The sequence below is a fragment of the Oryzias melastigma genome, linkage group LG23 (genome assembly GCF_002922805.2).
Source record: "Oryzias melastigma strain HK-1 linkage group LG23, ASM292280v2, whole genome shotgun sequence".
Taxonomy (NCBI): Eukaryota; Metazoa; Chordata; class Actinopteri; order Beloniformes; family Adrianichthyidae; genus Oryzias; species Oryzias melastigma.
The window spans coordinates 3,631,216-3,649,884 of record NC_050534.1 but is presented as its reverse complement, the minus strand read 5'-3'; the positions used below and the strand labels follow the sequence as shown (position 1 = coordinate 3,649,884).

At 37.7% G+C, this 18,669-nt stretch overlaps 1 protein-coding gene across 3 annotated transcripts in view; it reads left to right on the top strand.

Annotated features, from left to right (window-relative positions):
- Positions 1 to 18,669, top strand: part of nav3 (neuron navigator 3) — a 435,160-nt gene that overhangs the window by 120,715 nt on the left and 295,776 nt on the right. The window lies entirely within an intron of this gene.

The following is an 18,669-nucleotide window of genomic DNA, read 5'->3' as shown; positions in this document are numbered from 1 at the left end:
ACCCAGATTTCCCTTTATATCACCTCTGTGTTGTGTTGGATGTTCTTTCTAAGAAGTGATAGGATTTTGCCGTCAGTTGTGGTCTACTTCCTCAGCTCCTTTCCTGAATTTTCCCACTTTGTCAAACCAGAACGGAGGATTTAAGGGAAGTGCCTCGGCAGTTGGCACAGACCTGCCTGCAGAGGGGCCGATGAAAACGTGTCCCTGGAAAACGACTGCTCAGAAATACTCTGACTTCCTGTTATATGTCTTATCCTGTTTTCCGTGTCAGAAATGTGTCTACGTTTTCAATTTTTTTTGTTTGGACATAAACTTAAAATAGATTTAAACATCCACTCCAATGAAAATTGTGTTTTTAACATGTTCTTGTAGTTTTTTTTCATTATGGAGGACATATATATATATAACAATTTAAGATTAAAACTGTGTTTCTGAGTATTTCTTCATTCACATCATGTTGGATCAGGCGCAGAAGAAATACATCGGTTTGGAAAATATCAGGTTTATGACGCAGCATCTGGCATGGGCGGGCCAAATACTCCGCTCTGATACTGTTGCTTCCACTTGCAGACACATTGATCCATTAACGCACGTGTCAAATTCAAGGCCTGGGGGCCAGATCCGGCCCTCCGGGTAATTCTATCCGGCCCTCCAGATCATTTTGTTTTATTATTAATGGTCCGATGTTATCTTGCGCTTTAGAAAAGTTGATTTATTTTAGATGAATATTCTTGCCTTTTTATTATTCATAATTATGTGAAAAAGTGAAAAAGTTACGTTTTTCAAGTTTTTAAAATTGACATATTTAATTTTTGGACTATTTTGGGATTTACTAGGATTTTTAAGCTATTGTGGACATTATATATATATATATATATATATATATATATATATATATATAGTATATATATATTTATAACATATATATAGTGTATATATATATATGTATATATTTAAAATAAATATATACGTTTTTCTATTTCATTGGTAGAGAAAAGGTGGTTGTAGATGGAGCACTGGGTGTAAAAGGTTCAGTATAACACGCCTTGAATAAAGTGTTACGTTTTTATCTCTGAGAGACCATGAAAAATAGATTTTTGTTTAACTTTTCATCTTTGGATACGACCAAAACCTCGTTCTGCTTAAATCACTTCCACTCAATTGGAATAAACTTGAAGAACTGCTGGAAAGTTCCACATACTACCCTATCATGGTTGAAATATGAACCATGCTGGTTCATCTTGATTGATCTGCTGCCAGAAAGATGTGTCCTGCAGTCTTGTGTTCTGATACATCATGGGTTGGGCTGTAAATGGACAGGCTGATACGTCTTCATGAAAGCATTTAATTGATGTTGAACCGTTAAAAAAATGATGTCAATTTAACTTTCCATAATGGGTCTAGTAAAGCGGTCCATCTGTCAGGCTGTCTTCTGCTGTGTGGATGGAAAACATTATTCAGCTTGTTCAGCAGTTTAGTAAAAATCAACTCAGATTAAAGCATATCCTGCCTGTTTAACACTGTAAGGAGCATTATTTAGATAGATGGTTTTATTGTAAATTCATATTTTTCTTTCGGTTGCCATAACAGAGCAAATACGTGAATTAAAATCCAATAAATTCATGAGTGATTTAGAGTGTATTTAGCTTCCATTGACAGAATAATTGACATTTGTTGCGTTTTTCTGCTGCATTCACATCAGACGCAGCAGGTGCCTTAAGTTTCAGTGTTAAGTCAATGTAAAGAAGAAGTCTGAGGTCTTGGGACGCAATTTGGGTGTCGGGAGCGACAAGGCTTGACGTGGCGTGTCAACCAATCAGGGACTCAGATTTGGGTATGTGACTTTTTTTTAGTGACTAGATTAAATGGTAGAAAAATACAATCAATATGGCGAGGCTGTTAGGATCCACAAGTTTTCTCCTTTTAAATTCAGAACCAGATGGCTCTTTGGAGCCCATTAATTCGTTGTGAGAATTTTTGTTCTGAACTTCCATCCATGCGGGGTTGCCGGAGATCGTACCGGGTACTATTGAAAAAATCTAAAAAAATCGGAATCGAATCGATTCAGACTCTTGTGAATTAAATCGTTTCTGGACATTATAACCGATACCCAGCCCTACTTGCAAGGTCTACTGCCCAGCCTGGAACCGGGCTTCGCTTGCCCGGCAGACGGAAAGCCGCCGAGCGATTGGTCTAGCTTCATGGTTTCATGATGTTTTTCTTTTTTTCATCAAGACAATAATAAAAAGATTATTTCCCTCCTCTTGGGTTAACGCTCAAACTTGTTCCACAGACAGACGGAAGCAACGTGTAAAACAGCCCTCATCCAGTCGCCGCAGCTACTGCAGTAAATAGTGAAATTCACCGTCCTGCGAGTGTATCTAACGGATCTGGTGAACCCAGACACGGCGCCGTGCTTGCCAGTAACTCTGTAGAACTATCCAAAACATATAAACCCAAGTTACTCGCTCAACATCATCCATGTTTTCCATGATGTGTTCAACAAATTAATTCCAGAACAACTTTATCGGTTGAGCCATTGCCGGGGCGTCAAGGAGTAAATTTGCTGCGCATCAAAAGAGAGGCGGCAGACGTAAATTTGCTGTGCCTGCTGCGCCTGTAGGGTAGTAGAAGTGCGGGCACTCAATGAAGGCTGTTGACATGGGACGGGCAACGACCAGACGTCAATCTGGCGAGCCCGGCCACCAAAGGTCCATTTGTGGAGACAGCATTGATGCTACACAAAAGTCATCATGGCGCTGATAGCACCACAGAGACTCCCAGACCTGTTTTTGACAAATTGACTGACGGCCGCCATTGTCATTCATGACCCTGCCAACAATTTAAAAAAAAAAAAAGACGTTCTGAGGCAGCAAATCTTGAAGATTCTACCGATGCCCCAACCCCCTAACGTCATTTGTTGATGGTTTATGCAAATGACAGCGTTTCTCCAGTTTGGATGGAAGTCCAAGTAAAGTCTTAAGTTTTTAGCTTTTTATAGGGTCAGGTCTAGTCCAACATCTAAGATGAACTGAGAACTTTGAAATGTGTCCGTCATATGACGTTGATAGAGTAAAATGAGTTTGTCCTGTGTGGATAAGTATTGGACCTGCTTTTTAGTCACTAACCTGCAGGACTAAAGAATAAGAGAAACATTAGATGTATTGATGTATTGTCTTTTTGTTGTATTCCTACTGATGGAATACTTTGCTTGATGAAAATTATTTCTTTTTATTTGCAGTTTGGAGTTACGATATTAGGATAAAAACTTTACTTTTGTAGTTTTGAGATTTTGACATTCATCATAGACATTTGTGGACATTATTTCACTTTCTCTTTAGTAAATTGAACCTCTTTTAAGTGCTGGATTACCTTGCTTCTCCTCCCCAGCATGTGGAGGATGGTGCAGCAGCAGACCAGCACGCCCTCATACGCTCACTGACTGAAACAACTAAAAAAACGGGATTGGATTTCTCCGTGCTAAGCGTGTTACACGGATCAAAGACAGTGGAGATGAGAAAAGCGGCGTGCCTCTCTAAAATATTCCCTCGCACACTCAGTGGAAGAGGGAAGAGCCGCATCAGCTCTTTATTCAGAGAGGAGTTATTCCATGAAAGTTAAAAGAAAATTCTGACCAATGAGAGCAACAAAGCTTTAAGTGAAAAGGAACTCAAGGGGAGGATGCCAAGAATTAATTCAGGAACTCGAAAATGACCAGACAAATAGAAACTGAAAGAGTTCCTGGAACAGAATTTTACTCTGCATGTGTCTTCCATGGTAACGGCCTCAAGCCTTTTTCATTTCGTTGCTCTGCGTTCCTGGTAGGAAGTCTTGATGATAGTCCTCTCCATCTTACCTCCATTCCAAATAGGTTCCCGTCTTTAATGTTTTCTCTCCTTTCCCTCATAAACTCTGCTCCATTCAGTCGTTCTCCTCTTCTAGACTTCACCTGTATTCTGGTTTAGATTCTTTGATGCTTTGGATGTCTTCCTGGCTCCTTCTTCTACTGTTTTGGTTATCAAAGTTTCTGTCACTGATGTTGATGATCTGTTTTTCATTTAATATTATCACTGTCACAAAGTAAAAGTCTTTGTAACGTCTTTAGTCACAGCCGGACGTGGGGTTGACTGGTGTTTTTGTGGTCATAGAGGGTCATGCATCTCAGGTGTGTCTTACAGTTCATTTGAGGTTCCTACAGCCACTTTTAGGGACGCCGTGAAAATGGAATGTACCATTTCTGAACATGTTGTACGTGTATCTTAAAGCATGTGTAAGGATAATGTCTGTTTCTTATTTTCCTTTGCTTGTTGTGTAAGTGTTCACAACAACTTGTCACCCGCAGCATACCCATAGATAAAAATGTGCACAAGCGTGTTCTCTACGGGTTCAACGAACTGTCAACGACTTTGGTGTGGGCCACCTGTGTGCCCTGTACAGGTTTGTCCATTTTTCAACTGCAGATGTACGACACATTCTCACTTCCAACTGGTCCTATAGGAGTGGGAGAACCAACGCGGTTTGAAGTTGGTGCGGCGGTAGAGTCGTATGGTTCAAGCCCTTTTTGCGTCACTTTTTGACATTTTGGGTGACCCCAACTCGTCGTTTTTAGAAGTACTGGCTGTTCCCGTTATCATAGGGGTTCTCAACCTCTAGGCTCCTAAGTGGAACAGACCAAGGGCCACAGACAGAAAAAAAAATACATACTCTAACGTTGATTATTTCATCGTTGATTATTTTCTGATTCTGAAGGAAGTTTTATTTTGGAAAACTACCGGATTCAGTTCATCACCACATCCGCCTGTCTTGCCGCACTGTGTGACATAAAGCGATTTCTCGGACCGCTCTCTTAGTTAAAAGCTAATAAAATCCAAACAAAAGGTTTTGGAAACGTCGATTTTAGGATGAATACTTTTTCTTAACGGGAAAGTAGATGCAAACAACCGGATGCTAACTTCTGCCACTTCCAATGTTTAAGAACTGATGAATAAATGACGCAAATCAAATTGACACAACCATTGTAAAACGGGTATTTAAAAAAAAAAAAAAAAATATGAATCCATAATGTTAGTAACTTTATAATATTGAGCGTATGTGAAACAATCATGAGTCTGTCGCCACATATTTTGCAGAGCAGTTTGATGAGTGAAAAGCAACTTTATGTTTCTCTGAAGTGAAAGACTTTATCTGGTTCCTTGCCGATCTTTTCTCCCAAAAGAAACTTTCCAAAATGTCTTTTTGTTTGGCTTTTATTTGCTTTCAACTTTGCTAGCGGTCTGAGAAACTGCTTTATGTCACATGACACGGTAAGACACACGGATGTGGTGATGAACAGAATATGGAAGTTTTCCAAAATAAAACTCCCTTCAGAATCAGAAAATAAAAAAGTGAAAACAAGTATTATCAATTTTTTCCCTGTCTGGTGCACGTTACCAAGCGACCCTAGGACAAGTATGGGTTCACGGTCTGAAGGTTGGGGACCCTGATTTAGTGGGAACAGCCAGCACATTGAAAAACGACAGGTTGGGGACACTCAAAACATCAAAAGGAGGCTTGAACCATCCGTCCATATATGATGAGTTGGGAGTGAGAATGTGTTGACCCGTAAGGGCATATGAGGCAAAACATCCAGGAATCTTGCTGCACACATGCTGGGAGGTTTTTAGGTCATGTTTAACACAGGCAGAATCAGTGAGAACTCAAGTTTACAGTTTTAGTCGTCCTGACTGACCCTCTGACACAGCAGAATGTGTTCACTGTGACCGTGTGATGAGCTGCCAGAGAGGAAGATGCAGCTTTGATTCACAAGTACCAATTACAGAATCTTCTCTACATTCAACACTTGGGAATAATGATGCCACAAACGATTATCTCAATAGTTGACTGATTGCCGATTATATTGTCCGATTAGTTGATTTGGCCGCTGAAGATACTAGTGCTGATAGCTGAAAGTGCTGAAATTGATAGCTAAAAAAGCTGAAGCTGATAACTGAAATCACTTTAGATAAAAGCTGAAAACACTGAAGCTAATAGCTATCCAAAATAATAGCTAAATGCCATATTAGCCTAAAATAAGAAAAAAAGTCTAAGTTAGCCAAAACAGCTAGCATGTTGCTGAAATATTAGCTAACCTCCAAATTAGCCTAAAAACTAAAAATAGCCTTAATTAGCCAAAATAGCTAGCATGTAGCAGAAATATTAGCTAAACTCCGAAATAGTCTTAAAAAGGCAAAAACAGCATAAATTAGCCATAATAGCTAGCATGCAGCTGAAATATTAGCTAAATTCCAAAACAACCTAAAAACTAAAGAAAAGCCTTAATTAGCCAAAACAGCTAGCATATAGCTGAAATATTAGCTAAACTTAAAATTAGCCTAAATAGCAAAAAGAGCCTGAATTAGCCAAAAACAGCAAGCATGTAGTTGATATATTAGCTAAACTAAAAGAAAAGCCTAAAAAACCCTAATAAATGGCAAAAAAAAGCTAGCAGAATGTCAACTTTCAACTTTACTACACTCTGACTCCACACAATATAAAGTAACGACTAAATTAGATTAAATTATTTGTCGACTATTATAATAGTCGATTAGTTGCTTAATTGTGGCAGCCCTAGTTTGGAAAAAGCATCTTTTCTAATGTTGATTTATGTCTTGGTCGACTTAAACTTATATATTTTACTACATTCTGTGTGCTGCCTTTAAAACAGACTGATAGAAGAGTCATCCCACAACGAATCAAACGTTCAGCTTGATGTGTGTCTGAACAGCATCCAAATGGATTTGCTGCGATCTGCTCTGCTCTTTGAGGGTTAATCCGTCATCTGAAGCTTCCTCTCTGTGGTGCAGCTGCTCTGCTGGGTCCGCATCAGCACTCTGCACCTTTAATGACAGCGAACAGGATCATCCCTGCAGCTGGGTTCCTGACAAGGTTTACAGTCCCAGAAGGGAATCTGAAATGCTGCTGTAACCGGGAAACATTTGTCTCATCAATGTCCTGCAGTTTTCACATGCTGACATAAAGAGGTCATGATAATACAATGCATGCAATTACTCTATTGTCATTATTAGCTTTGAAAATGGACATCTTTCTATGGAGTTCAGGAAAATGTGAGAAGATGACACACCACTAGTGAAAAAAAAGCTTTTTATTTCAGTTTGGGTACATCTGTACTATAACTTGTTACCACATCTCACATGTCACCAACTCCAGAGCTGCATTTCATGCACAGAGTTCAGGTTTTGCGGGAGGGTTTAAAAACGTCTACTTACCCTTATGTGTTGTATTAGAGTTCACCACAACCTGACACCCGCAGCATACCTGTAGAAAAAAATGTGCAGAAACATTTTTGCATTACAGATTCATCGAAATGTCGTCGAATTTGATATTTCGGCACTTTTGCGCCATTTTTCGCCTGCAGACAGTTGGGACTAACCCCAGGCTCCTATGGCTAGCGTTACGCTCTGATGCGAGCGCCACAGTCTTTATGTAGCAGCTGAACTGCTTCCTATATACTGTAAATAGCGGATTATTCCGTTTAGGCTAATTTAGAGCTTAGCTATTTTTTCATTTACATGCTAGTTATTTTGGCTAATTTAGGCTTTTTTTAGGTTGTTTTGGGGTTTAGCTAATATTTACACGCTAGCTGTTTTAGCTAATTTAGACTTTACTTTTTTAGGCTATTTTGAACTTTAGCTATTTTTTCAGCTACATGCTAGCTGTTTTGGCTAATATTTTTTCTTTTTTTTTTAAGGCTAATTTGGCATTTAGGTAATATTTAAGCGGCTATCAGCTTTGGTGTTTTCAGCTAACAGCTTCTGGATTTTCAGCTTTAGCATTTTTAGCTATCAATTTCAGCATCTTCAGCTATCTGCACTAGCCTCTTCAGCGGCCAAATTCAGCTTACAGCATTCACACTAGTATTATTGCAGGTAATGCTGTATATCTGGTTCATAATTATGTTAAACAGTTATGGTTTTGAAGTTTTAAACATGGAGTTTTAGAGTGTTCAATGAATGTTTATCCTGTTCGGCCCACGACCTAAGGTGTGTTTTGGATTTTGGCCCCTTGTGTGATTGAGTTTGTCCCCCCTGCTTTAAGATGTCAGTAGATTTCCACTGATGGAGCCACAGATTTATGAATTTGGGGGTAAATATGTAAGCATAAACCGATCTAAAAGGTCGAATAGTCTGTTCTCTTGTTTGTGTTCTTCAATGAGGTTAGGAGCTGGTTTTCTGCTTTCAGTTAAACCATGAATTTATTTTCAGACTCTTACCAAAATCACACGCCTGAGCACTTTTAAGAGTTTTAGAATCAATGACGATCAGTTCATCAGCAGTTTGTAATGCAGGAATTCATTTATATTCATTGCTTTTTGATGAATTCCTATTATTTATAACATTTTAAAAACTTGAAAGTAGATATTGACATGAAATCTGCAGGATTTGTAATAAAATAGAGAGAAGAGGAAGACACACCCGGATAGACGTGTCAAAATCCAGAGAGAACATGTTTGTATAAGCCGACCAGAAAACGGGAGCGAAAACGGCGAGTGGGTCATTTTTCTTTGCCGGGGTGGTTCCTGTGGTCGCTCCTCTGGTTTTGTGAAGCCTCATTGCGCCAGGGGAGGAGCCTTCAAGGTCACAACAAACAAGGCTTGTGCGCCGCCACATAATGAGCGTTTCCTCAGAAACACGGCCGACTGATCACAGAGCAGACCTCGTCCTTGGAGGAAAACGCTCCTCCGGCCTCCGTGGACAAACAGGAAAACCCTGTTTCTCTTTGTCAGATTTGGATGTCTTTGTGGGTTCCTAACATGGATTTTGTGCCTCCAGGCAGCTTTGAAAATCAGACTCTGCATTATCACATCACACAAAGACAGACACGATAAATGAATATATTTTATCCTCATTGATATTGAATATAGAACACAATCCCTTTCAACTTCTTCTTTTCCTCCACAAGAATCACCATTCGTCTCTGAATTTTCTGCAAATATTGACAGCTTCAGAAAACGGTTAGAAAAGCAAAGGATAGATTAGGACATATAAAAGAAATATAAGCACTTAAAAAAAAGTGTATTTCTGTGCATACTCTGCCATTCTTTGTACCTATAAGGGTGCTTTCACAACATGGAGGTTTGGTATAGACTACAGGAGGGGTCCCCAAACCACGGCCCGCGGGCCGGATCAGGCCCACCTCAACATTTTTCCCAGCCCCCCACACACTTCTACCGTCTGAACTATGATGGGAGAGGATAGACTATTTATTGGTTTACTAGTGATTCACTTTTTCTTTATTTGTTCTGTACATTTTTTTGGACGTCCATATCTCTTCAGTTCTTTCAACTATTATAAGCTAAGTATTTTAGCTATTTTTATACTAGCTATTTTGACTGTTTTGATAGCTACTAAGGATTTCAAGGCTATTTTGGGGTTTAGCTAATATTTTAGCCACGGACAAGCTGTTTTGGCTAATTTAGGATTTTTTTTTCGGTTTTGTTTTTTAGGCTAATTTGGAGTTTAGAAAATATTTACCTACATGCTAGCTGTTTTGGCAAATTTTGGATTTTTTTCAGTTGTTTAGGCTAATTTGGAGCTTAGATAATGTTTTAGCTTTATGCTAGCTGTTTTGCTTAAATTACTCAATTTATCAGCTTTTTAGACCAATTTGGCATTTAGGTTATATTTCAGGTACATGCTAACTGTTTTGGATAATTTCACCTTTTTAGGCTAATTTGGAGTTTAGCTAATATTTAAACCTTATGCTAGCTGTTTTGGACAAATTGGACATTTTACCAGCCTCTTTTGGCTAATTTGGCATTTAGCTAATATTTCTGCTACACGCTAGCAGTTTTGGTTAATTTTGGCCTTTTCTGTTTTTTAGGCTATTTTTGAGTTTAGCTAATATTTTGGCTACATTCCAGCTCTTCTGACTAATTAAAATTGTATTCAATTTGTAGGCTATTTGGCATTTAACTTATTTTTTGGCTACATGCTAGCCGTTTTGGCTCATTTAGCCTCAGTGTTATTAATTTCAGCCTCTTCAGCTATTAGCGTTAGCATCTTCACCGGCCACATTCAGTTTACAGCATTTACACTAGCATTGGATAAATCTAGTTTATAAAATGTTTTAGTATTATTTTTTATGAAAATTACATACATTAATTAGTTAAAATTTGTCTATGTGTGGTTGTCTGGAAAACCGTAAATGTTTACGCTTAGGCTGTGCTTGTTACACTTTTTCTGTTAGCCTGCAAACCGACTCCGGCCCACATCAGAGAAGAAAACAGTTCCGTGACCCTCACAAGAAAACGTTTTCCGCCTGGACTATATCACAAATGGGCAAACTTTTTGACTCGTAGGCAACAAAGGGTTCTAAAATTTGATAGAATCCACCTCGTCCACTTCATAAGATAAAGAAATAGCATGGAATCTGGACAAAAACACACTTTAATTTTGAGTGAATGCACATATAAAACAGAAATTGTACCGTTTTTAATTCAAAACTGTGGCTTTTGTTCTTACTTTAATGCCAATTACACTAATGGGAAAAATGCAAACTTGGAGAAAATCCATGTAATCACAGTAAGTTGTTTTAGCGGTTTCAGTCTGTTTTTTAACCTGCGTCAAAGTTAGTTAGGGATTACAAGTGTTATGAATATGCTAATGCAGTTTACATGTAGCGTTTTACTACAAGTTCTAGAGTTGCACAGTAAATAAAGCTTAAATAAACTTTTCTAGCAACTTAAAATGCTTAAAAAGGATTTAATCATTAACAGTTTTCTTTTGGTGATTAACTCTATATTTTGAAAATCATAAAGAACTGTCTGCTTTAGGTAAATTGACAAAACTGAAATACATTTTGTTTAAGCCAGTAGAGGGTTGACCTATAGGTACTGTAGGTTGTCCAGGCCCAGACAGATGTGGTTCACCTTAAAGTCAGACTCCAACTATATTTTAATCTATTATGAAAGTGTTCCCTGTAATATTTTAATTATGATTTTGCAGTTTTTTGCCTAAATCAAAATGCTTGTATTTTTTTAAGACACGTTTTCAGGAAGTCATTAGAAATTCGCCAGTTTTTGGACAGTCGTGACATAGGCTTTCTATGTTGACTGCTGTGACGTAATTCCACTTAAGTTTTACCAATACAACTAATGACGACAGCATACTCCAATGAACGAGGGTCACTTTTCAATAGAACCGATCCACTAGACGGTCCGCTGCAGCAGATGTGTGCACGGTAATTGCTGTGTGTATTGACGGCCCCGGAGACGTTTCCGTCCCCCTCTCATCTACAATTAAAGCTCGGTTATTCATGCTAAATTGCAGCACTTCCTTTAACAGCGCGTGCCTGTTGGCTTTCATTAGACGTTAGTCTCAGTCAAGTGTAAATGGGAAATCTGACGTGTTGAACATCTGGCTTTGTTTTAGTGACTGCTAATTTGCTTTAAAAAAAAAAGAAAAAAAAGCATTGGAAAACCATACAAAAGAACTTTTTCACAATCGGGTGAAGCAAACACTCGACTTGAGTGTGGCTGATTAGTTTAAACAGGTTAAAAGAAATACTTTTCTTTGTAAAATGATGCTGTTCAAATCTAATAAATTAGAAGTTAACTTATTGTGAAATAGTGAGTTTGAGTTTTCGGAAGTTTCTTGAAACCACAACATGCGGCTGACCCATTTTCACAGTTTGATCAGTGTTAGGAAGAGTAGGAGGTTTCTGTCAGTTTGTGAGGCATTGAATTATTGAATGTTTTCTGAGCAAAAATGTGTCTGTTCACCATAACAAAGTCAGAGAACTCATCTTAAAAAGCAAAACAGTAGATGTTTAATTGTGTCATCGGTATGCGACTGATAATAAGCTGGTGTTAAGGTTGAGGATTTTATCATCACTGCTGATTGTTTTTGGGTCAACCATGTAGAACTGAGACAATAATTAAATGAGTTCTGTTAGATAAGAGGACTTAGAGCGTTCATGATGCCGAGTTAATCTGGATGCCCAATTTCTGTGTTTTCTACCTTTTGTCTGAAATTTGTGCCGCTTTAATCAACACTTTTTTTTAGATACTTTTGACTTTTCCACCTAGTGCACCACCAAATCACACTAACCTCCATCATGTCCTCCTCCTCTACGTACTCTTTGGTTTTCCTCTAGACCAGGGGTATCAAACTCAATCGCACAAGGGGCCAAAATCGTAAACACACCTTAGGCCGCGATGAACTTTTATTGAATACTCTAAAACGACATTTTTTAAACTCTAATAACATATTTTTTTTACATAATTATGAACTAGATATATAGCATTACCTGTGATAATGTGAATGCTGAATTTGGCCACTGAAGATGCTAGTGCTGATAGCAGAAGATCCTGAAATTGATGGCTAAAAACACTCAGCCTGATAGCTGAATTCACTGAAGCTAATCGCCAGCAAACGTATTAGCTAAATGCAAAAACAAAACAAAAAAAGAAACCTAAATTAGCCAAAACAGCTAGCATGTAAACAGTCGCCCAACACAAAAATAGCCTAAAAAAGTTTTTAAAAAAGCCTAATTTATCCAAAACAGCTAGCATGTAGCTGCTTTATTAGCTAAACTTCAAAATAACCAAAAAAAAAATCTTCAGAATACCAAAAAATCAGAATACCAATTTTTAAAACTTTAAAACCGTAACTTTTTAACATAATTGTAAATAATGAAAAGACATGAATTTTATTCCAGAATAAATCAACGTAAACCTTAAATAACTTTCAATATTTTACTCTCCATAAAAATATATTATATAAAAATGATCCAAGTTAGATAATCACTAGATAACTTTGGGCCATTAATAAGAATAAACTAAAATGATCTTAAGGGCCGAATATAATTACCTGGAGGGCCGGATCCGGCCCCCGGGCCCTGACTTTGACACATGCTCTAGACCTCTCAGCTCCAACCTCAGTTTGCTTTTACCAACAACATCACTATATATATTTTTGCTCTTCTTTTTGAATTATCCAAATTATTGCTAGAGAATAAAGAAACCCCCCACTGAAATGACTTTTTCAGGAATGCAGTTGAAGGGTTTTCTTTCCTGTCCTGTATATGTGCAGCACTGTACCTCTGTCACACTCCATTAGCACTGCTGTTGCTGTACAAGCATCATGAGGTCGGCCCTTTAGCCTCCAGGTAATCAGACATGTTTCCTCTCAGTTCCCAGGAAGTCCATCATAAAAACATGACACGTTCACACACTCGTGTTTTCATTGAACCAGGATTCTATACAACAGCGGTAATGATATATTTTTTTCCAGCCAGGCTTCGAGTTGTCTCCTTAGCTGTTTTTCATGGACATCCTGAGGACAGACGCTGTAGCAAATGTGCGGCCGACAGATTTCACAAACCGTGACCCAATCTGAGGTCGGCCGTCCTGTGAAGAGAGACAGACCTGCCGTCAGCTGGGGAGTGAAGGATGCTCAGTTGCTGCCAGTATGGGGACAGACACATGCCAGCACAACCTGTCAGAGCACATTAGATTTTCGGTTTTTTTCTTTTTCCTTTTGGAGGCAAAATACAGCATGTAAGTGAGAAACCAAACAGTTTCATCAGATTCATGTCATAGTCTTCATTTTGTGTCATCTGTCACAGACACCATTGCACTCCATGCAACATTATTGTATCATTTCATGAGAGCAGATTTAGTATCACAGCCTGGTTTGGAAGCAGCACAAAAACAGGACAGGAAAGCTCTATGGAGGATCATCCTAACTATGGACTTCTCTCTGTTCAGGTTGGGTTCAGCTTTTATTGCCAGAGAAGATTCACTATTTTAGAGGATCATTGCACAGTATCGCCAGCACATGGATACTTTACACTTTGTGACCATAACATTGTCACTGCTGTTTATATCGCATTGTTGACCAGTGAGTCAAAGTTTATTGAGATTTCTTTTTGCTACTTAGTTACTTAAACTTTTCATACTTACTGCTCCTCTGTTGGATAGTTGTGCAATACATCTCACTCACTACATATACATGGTATCTATATGTATGTGTCAAACTTTGAATTTGTTTCTGATATCCTCGGCCAACCAGCTGTTAGATGAGCCTCAGATTCAGTGGGAACATTACACTTTTCCTCCCAAAAAATCAGATCAGCTCTATGCCTCTCACCATCTGTGATCATCGTGTAACTTTTTTAGATAACATGGATGCTATTGTGTATGAAAGGCTTGTTTCCCACACATGTTCCTGATGATGGCTATTCTGAAGCTTCTACACGGTAAGAGTCCGTGTCACTTTTGTTTTTGGAGACATGGAGCCTCATGAACACTGAAAGCTAAAGGGAAAAAAAAAACAGTCTGAAAGGTTCAGCACACCCTGAATTACAGAACATCTGTGTCACAGATCAGATTGTGTTCCAGTGCGCTTGTGTGGGCTCACTGATACCTGTGGATACGTTTATTGGGTTTGGTTCTTTCCATTTCACACGTTTCTCCTCAGACTGTCAGAGGATATAAACACAACTGTCATCCACAGGAGAGCATCGGTGTGATGGTCACACATGTTCTTCCACCGTTCATGCTGTACCGATTCACACATGAATCAGAGTCCGCTCATCATTACCAGCTGCGGTGGAAATGTTAACAAATGTCGCCACATGAAAGTTTGTACAGGGGATCGCTTTGTGGAGTCGACGCACATGTCTTCTTTACCAGAGTGAAACGATAAACTCTTCCATTTGTAAAAATTACAGTCTTCACACGCCATTAAATCACGCCGCCCGATCAAGCACTCACCGGTTCAGTCGGAGGAAACCATCTGTGGTATAAAACACACTTTAGTTTGAGTCAGGAATACTTTTGACAGAGATATGAAGAATGTAGTGTTAAAAGATGTCTGCAGTTTAAGTGAATTCAGGTTTATAAAAGTAAGCTTAATTTTAATTGTTTTTTTAAATATTACAACAAAGAAATAGATTTAAGAGTACAGTGTAGATTATTCCAAAGTTTTGGCCCTCTGTACTTTATAGTATTCTGATTAATGGTCGTTCTGCAAAAAGGAAGATAGAAATCATCCCATCGTCTCATTGGATAAACATAAACATCGGAAGAAAACATTAAAAACTCAGCAAACGATGTTGGTAAAACATCTGACCGACACTCAAACATAAAGACGCAGATACAACATGTATTAATATTAAATATTGTTAATATCTTATATTTTTGGAATAAAGGAATTGAAGGGGAAAGTCTATTCAAATAATTAATGATGTGCAAGAACATGTTTTGTAATAATAATAACTTATTCAAATATGTTGTACATGTATTGCCCCAAATTATATTACAGTAGATAAAGTGGATAAATTCAAGTGTAGAACATCTTCATCATGTAAGGTGTGTTTATGGAGGAGTGATTTTGCTCAAAATACCGACTGATTTCATTAAGTTAACTTTTGATCAACAGTCACTCCCAAGAACTTTGTTTGAGTAACTTGGTTAATAAAAATGCCGTCAATATTAAGTTTTTGATTTACTAAATTAAATGCATTCATTTTATTACTAAAATCGTGTATTTCGTCTTTTGTACATTTAAGGAAAGTTTATTTCATTTAAACCACTCAGAAATATTTAATAATTCTTAATTTGCTTCATTTATCAAATAATCAATTTTTTTATCAAACACGTATCGTCTGCAAACATGAGAGGGAACATATTTTTACAAGAACATATTAAATCATTAATTTAAAAAAAAAAAAAAAAAAAAATCAAAGAGGTCCCAAAATGGATCCTTGTGGAACCCCACAAACTAACTTGCCTCTATATGACCTTTGATTATTAATAGAAACAAATTGCTCTCTGTGTTCTAAATCATTTTGTTTCCACCTTAAAGCATGACGTTGTATTCCACATTGTTTAGATTTAAGGGATGCTACTAACGATTATTTTAATAGTCGACTAATCACTGACGATCTTTTACGATTAGTCGATTAATCATGGCAGGAGATTTTTTTGTCTTGATTATTTTTTTTTTCCAAATAGTTTGAAACCAGAGAACCTTCATGGACAAACGACCCCAATAGTCATAGTCTTGTAGGAGTTCCAAATTAGCACTGGGACGTAAGCTCTTTTAATGTTTTTATGAACTATTTTCAAGTGTAAAACAGTTTTGTTTTACCAACATCATAAAACGAGATATTTTTAACACAACATAAAAAATCTGTCATCAAAATATTAATGACTGTTGTGTCAAACGATTAGACCAGAATAGGCGAACATGACACGGTCTGTGGATTTGCACTCAGCTTTTGATCCATGACTCAGCGGTGCAGTGAAATAAAGTAGAGATGTTAGTTTAATCCTCTGAAGATTTCATCCTTTTGCAAAAATAAACTCCCAAAATAAACATGTTTTAAAAAATGAAATGTTGCTCAATCGATCCTCACATTCATATTCATGTCATTTTATGAGACATTTTTATTCAGATTATTTCAAATAACAAGCAAATTTTACAAGACTTTATTAAATAATGCAAAGCTTCAGGATGATATTGTATAAAGAAATATCAAAAACTCCAAACAGCAAGCTCCAGTCAGTGAATCAGATGATGTGTTCCCCTACAATCCAGTGAAAATGAGAGTAGTCGGAGGTGAAATCGCAGTGTTCCTCGTGGTCATTTCCTGCTCATTATTTGTATTTTTTTTTACAAATTTATGGGAGGAGCCAAGTCACCAGCTCCAATATTGAAGAGATAAAAAACAAAGTTAGTCCAAATTCCCACCCTAATCCCAAACTACTGTCCAGTGTCCTGGATTTTATAAGTAATTCCGACTTTTTTTCTCTTTAAAATGGCGGATATGACATCACCAATTTCACAAAGTGAACATCTAATCGATACGAACATTTTACGACTCGTCTGTGTTCTGATGATGAAAATGTTGTTTATTACAAAATCACATTTAAACACATTCACAAAAATGTTCCAAACACAATGCATTGTGGTCTATATTCGCTAAAGTAGTGAGCATCGATGAACACAAAAACGTCGGGGAAATTTCTAGTGCACTCGATTTTGGAAATCTAGATTCAGACGGCACTAAAAAACGCACGAGAACAGGAAGAATTGGAACATAACCGAAATCTTTGTTCAGTGGTGTAGCGGTTAGCACTTCTGCCTCACAGTGAAAAGACACTGGTTTGATTCCTGGCTGGTGTTAAGTTTGCATGTCCTCCCTGTGCGTGAGGGGGTTTTCTCTGGCCCCCACAGTCCAAACACATGCATACTTAGTTAATTGGTGATTGTAAATGCTCCCTAAGGACCTGAGTGTGTGTGGCGGATTCTGCATCAATGACCCATTACAAGAAAACACAAACAAAACAGAGGGTTTAACATAAAAGATATAAATAGCTGTAAATTTCATAGATACTCTTAGAAGAACAAGAGGAAAAATCTCTGATTTAAGAAAAAAAACCTTTTGAAAATAACAAATGTTTTGACTTTCTGTCATTATTAGTTTCCAAAAGAGAGCTAAATATAATTTTACTAGGGTTGTGAAAGTTGACGCGATAATACGCACAATTAATAGATCATAATTGACGCGTTAGTATTTATTAACGCCCTCAGGAGTCCTACCCTGCAGTGTTTGACTTTGACTAAAATAAACTCAAACTTTTTCTTATAATCTGTGATTGAGGTTTTATTGAATTAAAGAGATGAAATGACATAAATGTATAGTTTTTGGACAAAAGCGATCTTTTATTTTAATAAATAAGACGCCTTCCCCTTTGAGCAGACTCCATACGTATTTTCATTCAAAAATATGTTGATTAGTTTGTTAATTTTTTTGTTGTTTTTTTTTAAATAAAATTACACCTAAAACTTTCTTTCTATGTTGTAAAAACAGTTCGTTAAACATTTTGGGGGTTTCCACATTAAAATGAATCCCATTTTTCCAGATATAATTTTCTGTTTTTGTATGATTTTATGTCTAGTGTGTGAATATAACATAATATAACACAATATAACACAATATAACAAATGGCTAAATAAAGGTAGTAGTGTCACATAGGTGAGGTAGTGCTGATTATACCAGAAAATTTTACTATGTGGAAGAACAACTCCTCGTGTCGCTGTTTTCACTCCTTTAGGAGTCATCAGAAGGGGAAATCTTGGTGGTTCGGATGTTGTCTTGCTATAATTGGAGGTGGTGGACTCATGGGTCGCGTCGACTACTACGTACGCACCGAGTATGTGATATCCGTTCAAGAACTCGAGTTCATGATTTAGCATATGGTGTTGACTGTCGCCACCCGATACTCATTCACGTATTGCTGGAAGAGACTGTATGAAATGTTATATACTGCTGTCAGGGCACAAAACTCAATTAGGAATTTCTCCATCATGATCAATTTTTAATCGGTTGGCACATCGTTGGTTTGTAAAGGAGCCCACCCATACCTCATTACCACATCCGAGTCCCTGATTGGATATTTTCTTTCTTGAACGCCAAAGTTTTACACGTGGAGGCCAGAAGCGCTCATGTTTTGACATTTACCTTTCATTGAAAAGCGGTCGCTTTACTGATACCGGTGTGAACGTAGGGTCATAGTATGTCAAAGATCATGTGTTCTTTAGGGTTTGCCAGAGGTGGGACCAAGTCATTGTTTTGCAAGTCCGAGTCAAGTCCCAAGTC